Here is a 15,786-nt window from a genome sequence, read left to right on the forward strand (position 1 = left end):
ATCTGAGAGTATTTAGGCAGCTGGACAAGGAGAACTGAAAACTTGAGCAGAAGAAAATGTTTCTCCTTAAATGTGGTATGCTACGATTATTTCACATTGCTTTTGTAAGTGGATTAAAAATTATGGTTAGCTGACCAGTAAGGGCATATTAGTAGTCCCAGGGGCCAAAACGAACACTGGAGGAAGAACCTCCATGTGGCTGACACGGTGGCAACAGGGAAAAGATTTATGCTTCCTCTGGAGCCTGATCACACTCAGGCTTATTTCCTCTTCACTTGAAGTGTCCATTTGAGGTTTGGCAGCTCCTTCTGAACTGACAGAACCTAATAAATCTCTTTCCCAACTCTCTTTTGGAATTAGGTGGCAACTTCCTTGTAGAATCACCTCTTGATTGAGACATTCCTGCAAATAAATTAAGGTCTAGTAGCTATTACTTCCACCCTTCTGTTTGTAGAGCAGGAGGTGACACGACAGGACTGAGAGAAGTGCCAAAGATCCACAAGGCACAGACAAAGCCAAATTAATCTAAGGAGCAGGAAACGTAATCTATGGCCAAATATTGGATGAGACGGTCCACACAGCTAACCTGGAAAACACACTCAAACCCTTTTTCAGTACTCTGTCCTCTGGAGTGTGAACAATTGACAGAGTACTGATTCCCCCTACCCTTTTAAAATTGATTTATAATTAACAGTGTTATCTTAGTTTCAGGTATATAGTATAATGATTGAACATTTCTCTACATTACTCTGTGCTCATCAGAGTAAGTGTACTCTTAATCCCCTTTATATTTTACCCATCCCTTCCATCCACCTTCCCTCTGGCAACCACCAGTTTGTTCCCTGTATTTAAGAGTCTGGTTTTTTTTTTTCTTTTTTTGTCTCTTTTTTTCCTTTGTTTGTTCATTTGCTTTGTTTCTTAAATTCCAAAAGTATGAGTAAAATTATATGGTATTTTTCTTTCTCTCACTAACTTATTTCATTTAGCATTATATCCTCTAGGTCCATCTATGCTGTCCCAAATGTTAAGACCCTATTCTTTTTTATGAATGAGTAATATTCCATTACATAGATGGATGGATGGATAGACTTAAAGACAGATATATAGATATAGATATCTCACATCCTTAAGCATCCATCCATCTATGAATGGACACTTTGGTTGCATCCATATCTTGGTTATTATAAACAATGTTGCAATAAAATAGGGGTGCATATATCTTTTCAAATTAGTGTATTTGTTTTTTGGGTAAATATCCAGTAGTGGAATTACTGGATGACAGAGTACTGATTTTAATTAGCCTCTAACTCACTTGAACCTCTTTGTGACAACGGAAAGTAATTTAACCTCTCTCTGCCCCTCTTTCTTCTGGATCAAAACATGGCTCATCATTATCATACAATGTCTAATAATCTTAGCTTTGTATTTGTTACATGTAAATTAAATAGCTTTTTACCTTTTAAAAAAATTATGACAGGTCATAGAGAAATCTGATCAGGATTCAGGTACCTTGGACTTCATTTCATTAGTAATGACCTTGAGTACTAAATTATCCTAGGAATATCCTACATTTCCAAACAATTCCAAAAGACATGGTAAATGAAATAATTCCTTAGAATCCAGGTGGCAAACCTTTACTAAAATATAGTAACCTCGGGACACCTGGGTGGCTCAGCAGCTGAGCATCTGCCTTTGGCCCAAGGCATGATCCGGGGATCCAGGATCGAGTCCCACATCAGGCTCCCCACAGGGAGTCTGCTTCTCCCTCTGCCTGTGTTTCTGCCTCTCTCTCTCGCTGTGTCTCTCATGAATAAATAAATAAAAATCTTTAAAAATAAAAAAAATATATAGTAACCTCAACCACTCTGTAGTTGAGTATTCTCTAACAGCATTTTCAACATCAGTACACAAATTATAACGGCCCTAAGTGACTGAAATTTAACATGTAATGAGCAACTACAGTGAACCAGGTACTAAGCATGGTGACCCCAGCAATAAAAATAACAACCTATATAATAACTAGGGTAATGACTAATATGACTTGTACTTAGTATGTGCCAGGCATTTTACTAAGCATTATTTCTCTCTTTAAAAAAAAATGGAATGCTTCATGAATTTGTGTGTCATCCTTGCACAGATGTCATGCTAATCTGCTCTGTAGCATTCCAATTTTAGTATATGTGCTGCTGAAGCAAGCACTAAGCTTTATCTCATTTAACCCTTTTAGCACTATGAGGTAGGATCTATAATTATTTACCTGTTACAATTGAGGCTCAGTGAGGTTAAGTAATTTGCCAAAGGTCACATGGTTAATTGGTGGAGAATTGAGACCAGAACCCACACTTCCTATTCTGGGTGAAACTGCATTCCCCACAAGAAAGATCTTTTGAAGATCTGCCTTGGAATAGACCTTGTTTGGAAAAACAGTTATTGCAGATATAATTAGTCAAGAGAAGGTCTACCTGAAGTAGGGTGGCCCCCAACCCAGTATGACTGGCGTCCTTGTAAGAAAATGAACACAAATACAGAGACACACAGCAAAGTGAAAGATAACAATGAAGACAGAGCTTGGAGTGATGTAGCTCCAAACCAAAGAAAGCCAAAGACTTCCAGCAAACTACCAGAAGCAGAAAGATCCAAAGGCGGATTTCCCTACAGGTGTCAGAGGGTGCATGGCCCTGCTAACACCTTGATTTCAGACTTCTGGTCTAGGAGACTTCTGGTCTAGGAGAAAATACATTTCTGGGTTTTGCAACTACCTAGTTTGTGGTACTTTGTTACAGCAGCTTTAAAAATCGAATAGACCTCTTTGCAAATGACATGATACTGTACATAGAGAACCCAAAAGACTCCACCCCAAGATTGCTAGAACTCATACAGCAATTCGGCAGTGTGGCAGGATACAAAATCAATGCCCAGAAATCAGCGGCATTTCTATACACTAACAATGAGACTGAAGAAAGAGAAATTAAGGAGTCAATCCCATTTACAATTGCACCCAAAGCATAAGATACCTAGGAATAAACCTAACCTTTACCAGAGGTAAAGAATCTATACCCTAAAAACTACAGAACACTAATGAAAGAAATTGAGGAAGACACAAAGAGATGGAAAAATATTCTATGCTCATGGATTGGAAGAATTAATATTGTGAAAATGTCAATGCTACCCAGGGCAATTTACACATTTAATGCAATCCTTATCAAAATACCATGGACTTCTTCAGAGAGTTGGAACAAATCATCTTAAGATTTGTGTGGAATCAGAAAAGACTCCAAATAGTCAGGGGGAATATTGAAAAAGAAAATCAGAGCCAGGGGTATCACAATGCCGGATTTCAGGTTGTACTACAAAGCTGTGGTCATCAAGACAGTGTGGTACTGGCACAAAAACAGACACATAGATCAATGGAACAGAATAGAGAATCCAAAAATGGCACCTCAACTCTATGGTCAACTAATATTCGACAAAGCAGGAAAGACTATCCACTGGAAAAAAGACAGTCTCTTCAATAAATGGTGCTGGGAAAATTGGACATCCACATGTAGAAGAATGAAACTAGACCATTCTCTTACACCACACACAAAGATAAACTCAAAATGGAGGAAAGATCTAAATGTGAGACAAGATTCCATCAAAATCCTAGAGGAGAACACAGGCAACACCCTTTTTGAACTTGGCCACAGCAACTTCTTGCAAGATATATCTATGAAGGCAAGGGAAACAAAAGCAAAAATGAATTATTGGGACTTAATCAAGATAAAAAGCTTCTGCACAGCAAAAGAAACAGTCAACAAAACTAACAGACAACCTACAGAATGGGAGAAGACGTTTGCAAATGACATATCAGATAAAGGGCTAGTATCCAAGATCTATAAAGAACTTATTAAACTCAACAGCAAAGAGACAAACAGTCCAATCATGAAACGGGCAAAAGACATGAACAGAAATTTCACAGAGGAAGACATGGACATGGCCAACAAGCACATGAGAAAATGCTCTGCGCATCACTGGCCATCAGGGAAATACAAATCAAAACCACAATGAGATACCACCTCACACCAGTGAGAATGGGGAAAATTAACAAGACAGGAAACAACGCATGTTGGAGAAGATGTGGAGAAAGGGGAACCCTCTTGCACTGTTGGTGGGAATGTGAACTGGTGCAGCCACTCTGGAAAACTGTGTGGAGGTTCCTCAAAGAGTTAAAAATAGACCTGCCCTACGACCCAGCAATTGCACTGCTTGGGATTTACCCCAAAGATACAGATGCAGTGAAACGCTGGGACACCTGCACCCCGATGTTTATAGCAGCAATGTTCACAATAGCCAAACTGTGGAAGGAGCCTCAGTGCCCATCGGAAGATGAATGGATAAAGAAGATGTGGTCTATGTATACACTGGAATATTACTCAGCCATCAGAATCGGCAAATACCTACCATTTGCTCTGGCGTAAATAAAACTAGAGGGTATTATGCTGAGTGAAGTAAGTCAATCAGAGAAGGACACACATTATATGGTCTCATTCATTTGGGGAATATAAAACATAGTGAAAGGGAATAAAGGGGAAAGGAGAAAAAATGAGTGGGAAATATCAGAAAGGAGACATAACATGAGAGACTCCTAACTCTGAGAAACGAACTAGGGGTGGTAGAAAGGGAGGTGGGCAGGGGTGAGGGTGACTGGGTGACGGGTACTGAGGGGGGCACTTGATGGGATGAGCACTGGGTGTTATTCTATATGTTGGCAAATTGTACACCAACAAAAAATAAATTTACTTAAAAAAATGACTGGGAAATATCAGAGAGGGTGACAGAACATGAGAGACTCCTAACTCTGGGAAACGAACAAGGGGTAGTGGAAAGGGAGGTGGGTGGGGGGTTGGGGTGACTGGGTTATGGGCACTGAGGGGGGCACTTGACGGGATGAGCACTGGGTGGTATGCTATATGTTGGCAAATTGAACTCCAATAAAAAAATTGAAAAAAAAAATCTCAGGTGGAAAAAAAGAAGACGAATGGAATGCCTAACTCTAATGCCTTCAGCATGCCATGTATTTTTTTTTTTTTTAGCATGCCATGTCTTATTACGACATCAGCTTAAAGTCTCCTCTGGATGATAAAAGAAATATTCAATTAGATGAAAAATAGATATAATTTTTCAATTTTATTAAATTCTAATTACACAAAGATCCACATAAGAGATTTTTTTTTTAATCAGAGTTCCTATTCTCTGCCTCACCTGTGGTAAACATAATTTTTGTAGGTATTTTTAAATATTTTATAAAATAGCCTTTTAAATTATGGAAATGGCTAACATTTATCCTAAAGCAATTTTCATCTTTAAAAAAGGAGTCATTGTATTTTGTGGGTGGCCATTCAACTGTTTTATTTAAATTACCACACTCTAGGAACTCATCTGGAAGAAACAAACACATAGTAGAAAGGACAAACAAGACAAGCTCACATGATACATGAGCCTATGCAGCCAACAATTTACTAGACCACAGACATGGATTTTGCTGCAAAGGAAAGAACAGGTAGAGAGAATACAGACTCAGAGAATAGAGGAAAGATACAGTGAGGATATCTTATCTTGAAAGTGATAGAGAAAGAAAGACCAGGAAAAGCAGGTTCAGGTGAGCAGAGGAAATAGAATGAGGGTAAAGATAGGAGGGAAAGCCTGTGGAGAACCTGGAAGGAGATTAGATGGGGGGTAGGGGTTGGGGGGAAAGAGAAATCGGGGAGAAAAGAGATGAGGCAGGAGGGACAGTAAAGGAGAAAAAAACTATCTGAATTGTGTGAAGGTGTGAGATTCTTTGTTTTTCTGTTTACTGATCTGCATGGCAGACATTTTCTTCAGGGTCCCAGTGGCTGCTTCAACAGAATGAAATGAGACATCCCATGGCACTTTCTCATAATGGTAAGTAACCATCAAAAACTCAAAGGAGGAAAATACTCTTATAAAGTGTCTTTTTTTTTTTTTTCAATCTTGGCAAAGTCTGTTCTCTGAAACAAAAGAGCAGTGTATATCCCCATCATGTTGTTGAAGAGTCCCTTTTAAGAGCCGCCACATCACATGCAATACTTGATCACCATTAAAGCCCAAGTTTTCTAGTGCCAAGAGCCAAAGTGTGTTGTGGTTTGATCTTTGAGAAATATTTCTGGATAGTAAAGATCAAGGGCCATAAATTTGGAGGCACATCTTGTCACCATTCTGTTTGTGCTGTTACAACATGATATTTATTAGGAGCAGAGCTTCTCCAGTAAAGGGCATAATTACAACAGCCCATACTACACAAGTAGCATTTTTTAATGTACCTTATTTAATTTGTAAGTATATATAATTATAAATGTATTTATTATGTACCATAAATATAAATATATATAATATAAAATTACATGAAAAGATTCAGGGTTCAAAGTAAAATTATCCTTTAATAAATTCAAACCAGGAAAAGCATCATGAAAAAACGAAAGGAAAGTTAGCAGCATTAAAGTTGCAGGTCTTGAAGCAGGTTTTTATTATGCTTTAAGAATAAACATTCTGCTAGTTAAGAGCACATGAGCATTTCCAAATACCTAAATAAAGGAGAGTATCTCAAAGAGAAAGTGTTCTTCAAGTACTGCTTCAACTTTCAGTGCTAGAAAATGTTTCTATATTTAATATATTGATAAATGTCTCCTCTTTCTGCAACACATCACATATGTTTTTAATGTGTGCATGTCTTTTTATAATCTAGGCACCCCTTTTTTCTCATACTTTGGGGTTTTTTAATTCAATTAAGCAATATCCAGTTAAAACATGCAGATGAAAGCTAATACTAGGAAGTAGAATTTGATAAATGATAAAAATCACTTATATAGCTAGAATTCTCTAACACTGTAGACAATGGGGTGATCACCCATTGCAGGAACAGACTGAGGAAGGTTTCATGCAAAGATAGGACGGGACCCAGGGCTGACCAGTCTCACCGAAGGAGAGAGGAGGGAATTCCAGGCAGCGAAAGGCCTAGAGAAGGACAGACTATTGGAATGTGGGTGGAGGAAGTGGAAAGAACAGCCTGTGGGGAAGAACACATGGAGAAAGAAAGTTGACTAGGTCAGTTATGACTGGAAAGTCCCCGCAAGAAGTGGCCAGTGGAGCCTCGTGGGAGAGGAAAGATAGGAAGAAAGCAGTGGTTGGCTGAACTGGCTCCAATATAAAAAATGAATTTCACTGCAGCAAAAGCAAAATGCAGATATATTAAACCGTTGTGCAAAACAGCAATGACCCAGGCAGCAGATGGTGACAGCCTGGGGAAGACTGACAGTGGTGAAAATGGAAGGAAGGAGTATTACGAAAGATGATTGCTCAGAGCTTGGAGACAGGATGCTGCAGTTTTATCTGTAGGACCTGCATTGTGCTTCTCTTTAGGCTAGTGGTGACAAAACTTTTCTTAAGCCTTTTAGCCTTAGGTCAGGCAGTGACTCTCAATGCTTAAGAGTCCGGCAGAGAAACGCTCTTTTTCTCCCCCAGCTTTACTGAGGTAAAATTGACAAATAAAATTATAAGATAGAGAAAGTGTACATCACAGAGAAATACTCTTTGAAAGCTATAATTGAAGAATGGAAGATCACTCCTACAGCCTTCAAAACAAACCACTCAATTCTGCAAATCTCTCTCTTGAGATGGCATCTTTTTTTTTTTTAATTAGAATTTTTAATGCATTCTTTTAATAGTAACCTTGCCCTTGCTGCCCTCAAATTATTTTCTTTGGGTATATTTGAATCAGGATTTCAGGAAAGATACTTTATGTTTCCCCAACCCGCTTTGCATAAGCAGAACCACACGAGCAATGTGAAGGTATATTTTAAATGAAATATGCTTTCTATACAGTGGAAAACTCAATCCTGAGGCCATACATCTGGAAACTTCAAAACTCTGAATCAATTCTAATGACCAAAGAATATGTATAAAAAGTTTTTTTTGGGGGCGGGGGGCGGCGCCTGGTGGTTCAGTCAGTTAAGCATCTGCCTTTGGCTCGGGTCATGATCTCAGGGTCCTAGGATACAGCCCCATGTCAGGCTCTCTGCTCATCGTGGAGTCTGCTTCTTCCTCTCCCTCTGCCTCCTGCTCCACCTACTTGTACTCTCTCACTCTCTGTCAAAATAATAAATTATTTTTTAGAAACTTTTTTAATTAAAAAATAAAAATAGGTTTTTTTAAATATTACTGAAAAATCAAAAGAGATATGAAAATATTCATGGACTTATAAACATGAACTCTATTCGTAAGCAAAGATGCCAAGCTTCTCAAAGTTTAACCAGGGTTTAGACACTTTTCTAATAAGAGAGCTACCTGCATTCTCAGGTAGGTGGAAAATAGAAATATAGAAGTAGCAAAACTGGGGCCTCCCATTCATTGTTTAATTCGATTAACAAATTGATTCCTTTATTAAACAACTATTCATTGACTATCCTTTTCTATGCATTATGACAATTACAAAGATGAATAAGAACCTGTCCCTGGGTGAATAATAGTGAAGTCTAGGATTTAATAGTACATTGCAGTTTATCAAGTCCTTTCTCTTAACATGTGAAGATCTTCTCCTCAGAAGTTGGGAACCACTTCCATTTTTTTAGATAAGAAAGTAGAACCATAATAGTCTTCTGCAATTCATATCTCTTATGCCCATACCCACCACTGTTTCTTGGGCTATTCTCTTTCTTCCAATGAGAATTCTCTCACTTATTCATTCAGACATTGATGCTATTCATAAATATAACTGAATACCCACCATGTGCCAGCCACCAAAGGCTTTGGGATAGGTAAGGTGAAATAAATAGAATCATTGTCTTCAAGGAATTCATAAGACTTGTGAGTAAAAAGGCAAGTAAAAGTTATAGGGAAGTGATCAATGGCCCAAAAGAAAGCCCAGTGGGCCAATGAGCAAATCTCCGGGGGCTCTCTCTCTAGGGCCATGCAAATCTGACCATCCAAGTTCAAGAAGCATCTTCACCCTATAGCCTTCACTTTAGAAACCCTCAGTTCAGGGATCCCTGGGTGGCGCAGCAGTTTGGCGCCTGCCTTTGGCCCAGCATGTGATCCTGGAGATCCGGGATCAAATCCCATGTCCATGCTCCCGGTGCATGGAGCCTGCTTCTCCCTCTGCCTGTCTTTCTCTCTCTCTCTCTCTCTCTCTCTCTCTCTCTCTCTCTCTGTGGGTGACTATCATAAAGAAATAAAAAAATTTTTTAAAAAAGAAACCCTCAGTTAACATTTGTTTGGTTTTCCTCTAAATTTCCAAACAATTAGAATCTACAATTTAGTCCTTTAATATATATTTCCTTTGATATCTCATCAAAGATTTTATTTTTTTTAAAGATGTATTTATTTATTTGAGAGAGAGTGTGTGTGAATAGGGGGTGGGGCAAAGGGACAGAGTAAGACAGAAACTGAGCCAAATAGCTGTTTAACTAACTGAGCCACACAGGTGCCCTGGTTATTAATCTGTATTCTTAGAGGGTAGTCAAACTATTTTCTAAGGACATAAAATTATTTATTGTCATCACCTAATGTATGTTTATTCTCTATTGGAGTCATGGCATTAAAATGAATACCATGGAACACTAGACTTCTCAGTACCTAATACTATGGAAATATGGGACTGTCATCAACATCTGAATCAGTGTTGTCCCACATAAATATAATGAAAGCCATGTATAGAATTTTCTACTGTCTACATTTAAAAAAAAGAAAAAGAAACAGGTGACATTAATTTTAATAATGTATTTAAACCCAATGTATCCAAAAATTTATCATTTCAACATGTAAGCAATATTAAAAACATTAGTGAGATATTTTATATTCTTTTTACTAAGTCTTAGAAATCCAGTGTATATTACAGCACATCTCAATTTGGAGGCTAAATTTTTATCAGAAATACGTGATTGGTATTAGGAATGAAATTTAAAATTTACAGTTTAAAAAGTAGATTTCCAGAAACCTAGTTATTCCCCCAAAAATACTTATTATTTTTTAAGATGTTATTTATTTATTCATGAGAGACACACAGAGAGAGGCAGACACAGGCAGAGGGAGAAGCAAGCTCCCTGTGGGAAGCCTGATACAGGACTGAATCCCAGGACCCTGTGATCACCACCTGAGCCAAAAGCAGACGTTCAACCACTGAGCCACTCAGGCGTCCCTTAATTATTTTTAGTAATTACAAAAATATGTTTTGAAATTTAACTATAAGTTAATTAAGTGAAATAAAATTGGAAACAAATTAAAAACTCAGTTCCTCAGTTGTACTAGCACCAATAGCTGTGGCTACCATACTAAACAGCACAGACCTAGATCAATCTCTATCCACATTTCTTCTTCAACAATGTGTAAAACATATGCTTATTTGTCTTATTTTGGTTTGTACTTTGTTATTTAATGGGACTCTCCTTAAGAGGTGATAATGCGAGATGATCATAGTAGCTAAGCAAAGGAAGGGCCAATCCTGGGTCCAGTCAAGGGTACAAGCTAAGTGGGAGCTCTCCTCATCTGGACCCCTTGAGAATGCACCTTAACTTTTTGTGTTTTTGTATATTTGACCTTCAGTCTTCACCATAGGCAGGAGGAAAAGAAGGAATGAAAGAATGATAAAGGCTTTCTAGGCTCCCAGGTACTTCTTTCCCACATAAGGCCATGTGACCTCTTAGAGGTCTCTTTCATTTACTCAGAATGTAGATAAGTGCTTATTAGTTATATATGTCTGCACTTTTTTTTCATAAAAGGACCATAGTTAGGGGAAGACATTTTAGTACATATTTTAAAACTTCTGTGTACACAAACTCATGTGAGAAATTTGTTAGAATGTCGATTCCAAAGCCCTATCTCCAAAGATTCTAATTTTGCCCTAGGCTTTCAAGGAGAAAGACTCTCTCTCTTTGCTCTCTTCATTCTCTTATGGCCAGGATAGTCTATCAGACCTATGGATTTCCCTTCTTGGGGAAGTGGATTCTCATTGCCTAAATGGTTCAGCATGAGGCTCAGCCCAGACACATGCACAGTGTTCTTCTTTTTCCTATTAGGAAAACTGAAAAATTCAGAATACCAAAGTAAGCAGGTCATAGAGAAAATAACATCACAACCCCTTTGGCTGTTTAGTGTTGGGTTAAAGGAGCAAGGTTGTGTCTGTGAAACCTGAGTGAGACCTGGACCAGATCACCAGGGTACAAGCCACATGGAAATCTAGTCTGAAAAGCCAAGCCAGGTAGTCAAGATGGCCATTATTTTACTGTGTCCTTAGTTCCCCCGTAGTAGGTATCTGGATGGGATTCAAAATGTTAGTCACCTTTGACACATTAACACTGATTCTTTGCAAACAAGTATTTTGTTTCCTCACAAAAATCTCCTTGTTCCTGTCACCAAAGAAAAGAAAATAAACTATTAGCCTGCCTCATGGCTTATACATTTATTTTACTTGGATAAAAGGAAGTACTGCACACTTTTCATTAACCAACTTAAGAGAAAAAGGAACTCAACCATAACTACTTCTTGTTTAGATTAGAAATTTAAAAGATGGAAAAGGGACTGGAATGCTGGGGGAGACCCAAGTGTATGGCAAAGCTACGATGTGTATAGAGATTGCTACAACAGTATAACTAAAAACTTGGGGACTCAGTATTGCATTGCTTAATTTGGCGTGGTGGAACTGCTTTTGCAAATACACATTTTTAATGCTGACAATTAATAGCAGTGGACAACAACACATTTTGCATGTGTGTAATTATTTCAAAGTGACTTCTCTCCTCCAATTAGTCTTTATAAGATCTCTGAGACATAAATGTTCTTTTCTAGAATTTAATACCCACAGAAGTTATTTCCCCAAACTTGCTCTTATGACTGACAGAGCTGAGGCATGAAACTGTATTTTTAGGCTTCACAAAAGCACATGATTTAATGCCCTAATCGGGCTATTCAGAAACGGATGGGGCAAAATGAGATGTAGTCACTAACATCTGTGACTAATAAGCTCAGCTGGGTAGGGTCTTTCCAACCTCCTTCTCTCTAACCTCCTTCCATTAATTAGTCACCAAGTTTAGTCCTTTTAACCCTTTCATATCTCTTCACTGCTTTCCTCCTTCTTCATCAGCAGTGTCTAAATTCATCCTAAACTCCTGAACATTTACCAAATGTCTCCTAATATTCTGATCACAGCATTGTTTCTTTGCACATGGGTTTACCTCAGCCTGAGATGACTTCCTTCCTTCCTTCCTTGTCCACTTCTGAACTTTAGAAAAGAACTTAATTCCTTCATCATCTATCCATATATCTCATCTCTATTTTGTAGGTAAGACTTATCCCAGAAGGGATAAACTTTCACCAAAGACACTGGTTATAACAATTTCCCTAAAGATTTTCAACTTGTGACCAACATATGGGTGCTAATGTCTATAGCTAGGAATCTGCAAAACTCACAGGAAAATGTGATGAACCATGAAGCACCTAAGGCTGTGCTTTTTTATTATTACAATTAAATATACTCTGGAGCTTAAGTATGCTTGTCTTCACATTGTTGCATGGCCATTCTTATTTATATGTTGTTGAACTTGAAACGTGTCCGATATGATATCAAATACACTTATGGTCAAAAGGTGATCAACAAATCATGCAAAAGATTATAATCTTCTCAAAAGCCAGAGGGGAAATAGACTTCTTTAAGGAAGGAGTTCTTTAGGTTATGAAAAGTAAACAAATAAACATTCCCACCATACCAAAGATTCCCATGCACAAATCAACAGTGGTTGTGATGGTCCTATTTCTGCTGCTTGATGGCCCTGTCACTGGTGATACTCACAAGCTGTTCTTGTTTTACAACTGCTAAGCCAGAAAGGCACATGCAACCAAAAGCTTTCCTAGATTCCTGCAGACAAAAGATGATGATACCATATCAATGAGTCTCTTATTTACCCTCAGTAAATAAACACCTGTGGTCTCTTCCTTTTCATGGTTCTCAGTAACTTTCAACATGCACACTCCGTTAGCCAGGAAGTTACAAAAATGTTGGCATTTGTATGAAAGAAAACAGAACTCTGTAACCACTGAGTGTGACTAATGGTGGAAAATGCATTCACTAAAACAAAGAGTTCACTATCTATTTAAAATGAAAGATCAAAATCTCACAACAAGAATAACAGTAGTCTAACAACTTCATACGTTCCCCAGGGTTTGGAAGCTACCAAATCAAAACGAGATGCAAACATATATAAAATAAGCAGTACTATTAAAGGATTAAAATTGTCTTTCTCTATCCAAGAGAAATAACGCTGACACTCGTGAATTACAGCTAAGGAGAGAAACCCGAGTACCGAGTCACTATCATTCCTCTATCTGAGCATCAAAAATGCTTGTAACACCTCTCATGTTATACGGCACTAAATTCAGACACACTATTGAAAATAGTCATTCTGATAGAAGTCAATTTGCCCTCATACCTGATAATTCCAGATTATGGAGTTCCAGATTATTAAGTTTATCACAATAAACTTTTTCTGGACTCAACTGCTACTTGATTTGGGCTATTTCTCCTCTTTTTAGCATTTCCCATCAACCCCTCTGGTCCTTCTAGCTCCCTTCCCTCTTCCTGAAGCCCAAAAACAAAGCAGGGAAAGAGACTGTGATACACTGCAATTTCCAAGTCTCATCTTTTGGAAAAACAAAATGGCTTGTCAGGTTGGAGTATCTACTTTTGGCTTAGGTCTCTCCTTATCTTGAGGCTTCTCATGAAACTTTATCTCATTATAGTCAGAAAAACATAGGGGAAAAGTCTATTTTCTATTGTTTCATTTCATATGTGAGAGACTTAAATCAATATGAAAGATATTAGGATAGTAAAAAGCATATAGTAATGTATCATTTATTCTTTTTTCCTTAAGTTTCTGTTTTCATTACAGTATAGCTAACATACAGTGTTATGTATGTTTCAGGTGTACAACAATGATTTCATTCAATACTCTGGTGCTCACAACAAGAGAACTCCCTAATCCCCAGCATCTATTTCACCCATCCCCTCCACCCACTTCCCCTCTGGTATCCATCAGTTTATTCTCTAGAATACCAGTCTGTTTCTTGGTTTCTCTCTCTCTCTCTTTTTCTTTTAAAGCAAGACATGGAACTTGCAAGAGGAAAGGGATGTTGATACAGGGCTGTCATCTGCTCAATACAATTTCGAATTCATTAGAATTCAGAGCATGAAGCAGCTGAAACTTCTAAGGGAACCTAAGGTTCATTGTTCTGAAATGGCATTATGGATGCTCAGAGGAGTTGAAGGCTGCCATGACAAGACAAAATCTTTGGTCTTCTGGTTAACAATGCACTCTGGCCAGTGTTTTCCTTAAGCCAAGAAGCAAGGGTAGATTTATAACCAAAGTATAGATGAAAAATTTTGCTTCCAAGACCCCAGTAAGACTTAATCCACTCAGAATACCTCTCAGGACCTTTGCCCAGCATCACTGCTCTCTTCAGTCTAGTTTCTAGGCAGCCATGTGGGTGTGAACAGACTCTAGGAGTCCTGGTGATTTCTAGATAACACCTGAACTGAAATAAAGCCTGGTTGACTTATTAATATTAAATGAGGAAAAAAGTCACAGAACAGTAAGTGGGTAATTAATAGCAGGAGAGACATGTTTCCATTACTTTTTTTGTAGTCATAATTTATGAATCTGATATTTATAGTTAAACACAAAAAATAGAAGAAACAAGAGGAACAGAACTGTTATTTTCCTAAAGTCTTGCTTTGAATGGAAGAAATGTACCATACTAATCATCAGTAAGCTAAAAAATAAACAATTATAATCTCAAAAGCCATTAATTATGAAAACATTAGCAACTTAAAGTTAGTCTAAGAAAGCATTTTTATGTAATAAAGCCCAAGACATTTAATATCATGGACAATTTAGTCAAAACTTTGAAGAGAATAAAGCAAGATAATAGGATAATTGATCAACCCAGAATACCAAGTCTTGCACTAACTCATAAATACCACTCATAAATGAAAAAATAAAAGTCAATCATGCTTGAATATCAGAAAGGCGTTAAAATAAACAAACCTATTAACAAAAGGTAAACTGCAGTCTGCAGAAAGAAGCATTTGTGTTGGCCGAAAAACATAAAGATTAAAATATCTGAGACTCAGAATTCTATCAGACGGTCTCTACGGGGAAAAAATTCATTAATAAGTTATAAAATAATGAAGAATTTTATGATATAATTCATACGAGTTCTGCTTTTAAAAAAAATTGTTTTCAAACAAGCTGTAGACTCTTCGTTCGTGGCCGTTTATTCATCAGAAACAGAGGGCTACACTCAGGCCACAGAGGCAAACATACGGTTCTAATAGGAGTTGGGGCTGCCAGGTTAATAAGTCACCCCAAACTGCCAAACATCCTATGAATTGTTTACTACAGTTCTTAATCATCAAAAAATAATAGGGCTTCCCTGCCTCTGATTAGAATCAACCACCACACAGAATTCAGTCTCTCCGAAAGCAGGCAGGTAGACAGATTCCTATGTGAATGCATTCTACAGAGAATTCTCTGGAAACTTCACAGTGGAATAGCAGGAAGTTGTAAGGTAAGGAACTACCGACTCAAAACAAAAACCCAGCTAATACCTTTGTTTCAAATCAAAGCCAAGATTTAAGATAAAAATTTAATTTGGCCCATTGGAAATAAGTTACCAGGGGTATTTGCTGCTTATCCCCAAGTCTGTAAACACAGCCCTAATTATTCTGGTTACAGTTTATGGGTC

The 15,786-nt window shown here is 37.8% G+C and overlaps 1 protein-coding gene and 1 non-coding gene across 5 annotated transcripts in view; both read right to left on the minus strand.

Moving 5' to 3' along the window:
• Positions 1-15,786, minus strand: part of ARHGAP24 (Rho GTPase activating protein 24) — a 735,186-nt gene that overhangs the window by 473,793 nt on the left and 245,607 nt on the right. The window lies entirely within an intron of this gene.
• On the minus strand, positions 2,093-2,199 carry LOC112919762 (U6 spliceosomal RNA). The gene has a single exon (XR_003234959.1). It is a non-coding gene; the product is annotated as a U6 spliceosomal RNA (small nuclear RNA).

The sequence above is a fragment of the Vulpes vulpes genome, chromosome 4, assembly GCF_048418805.1.
Source record: "Vulpes vulpes isolate BD-2025 chromosome 4, VulVul3, whole genome shotgun sequence".
NCBI classification, from domain to species: Eukaryota; Metazoa; Chordata; class Mammalia; order Carnivora; family Canidae; genus Vulpes; species Vulpes vulpes.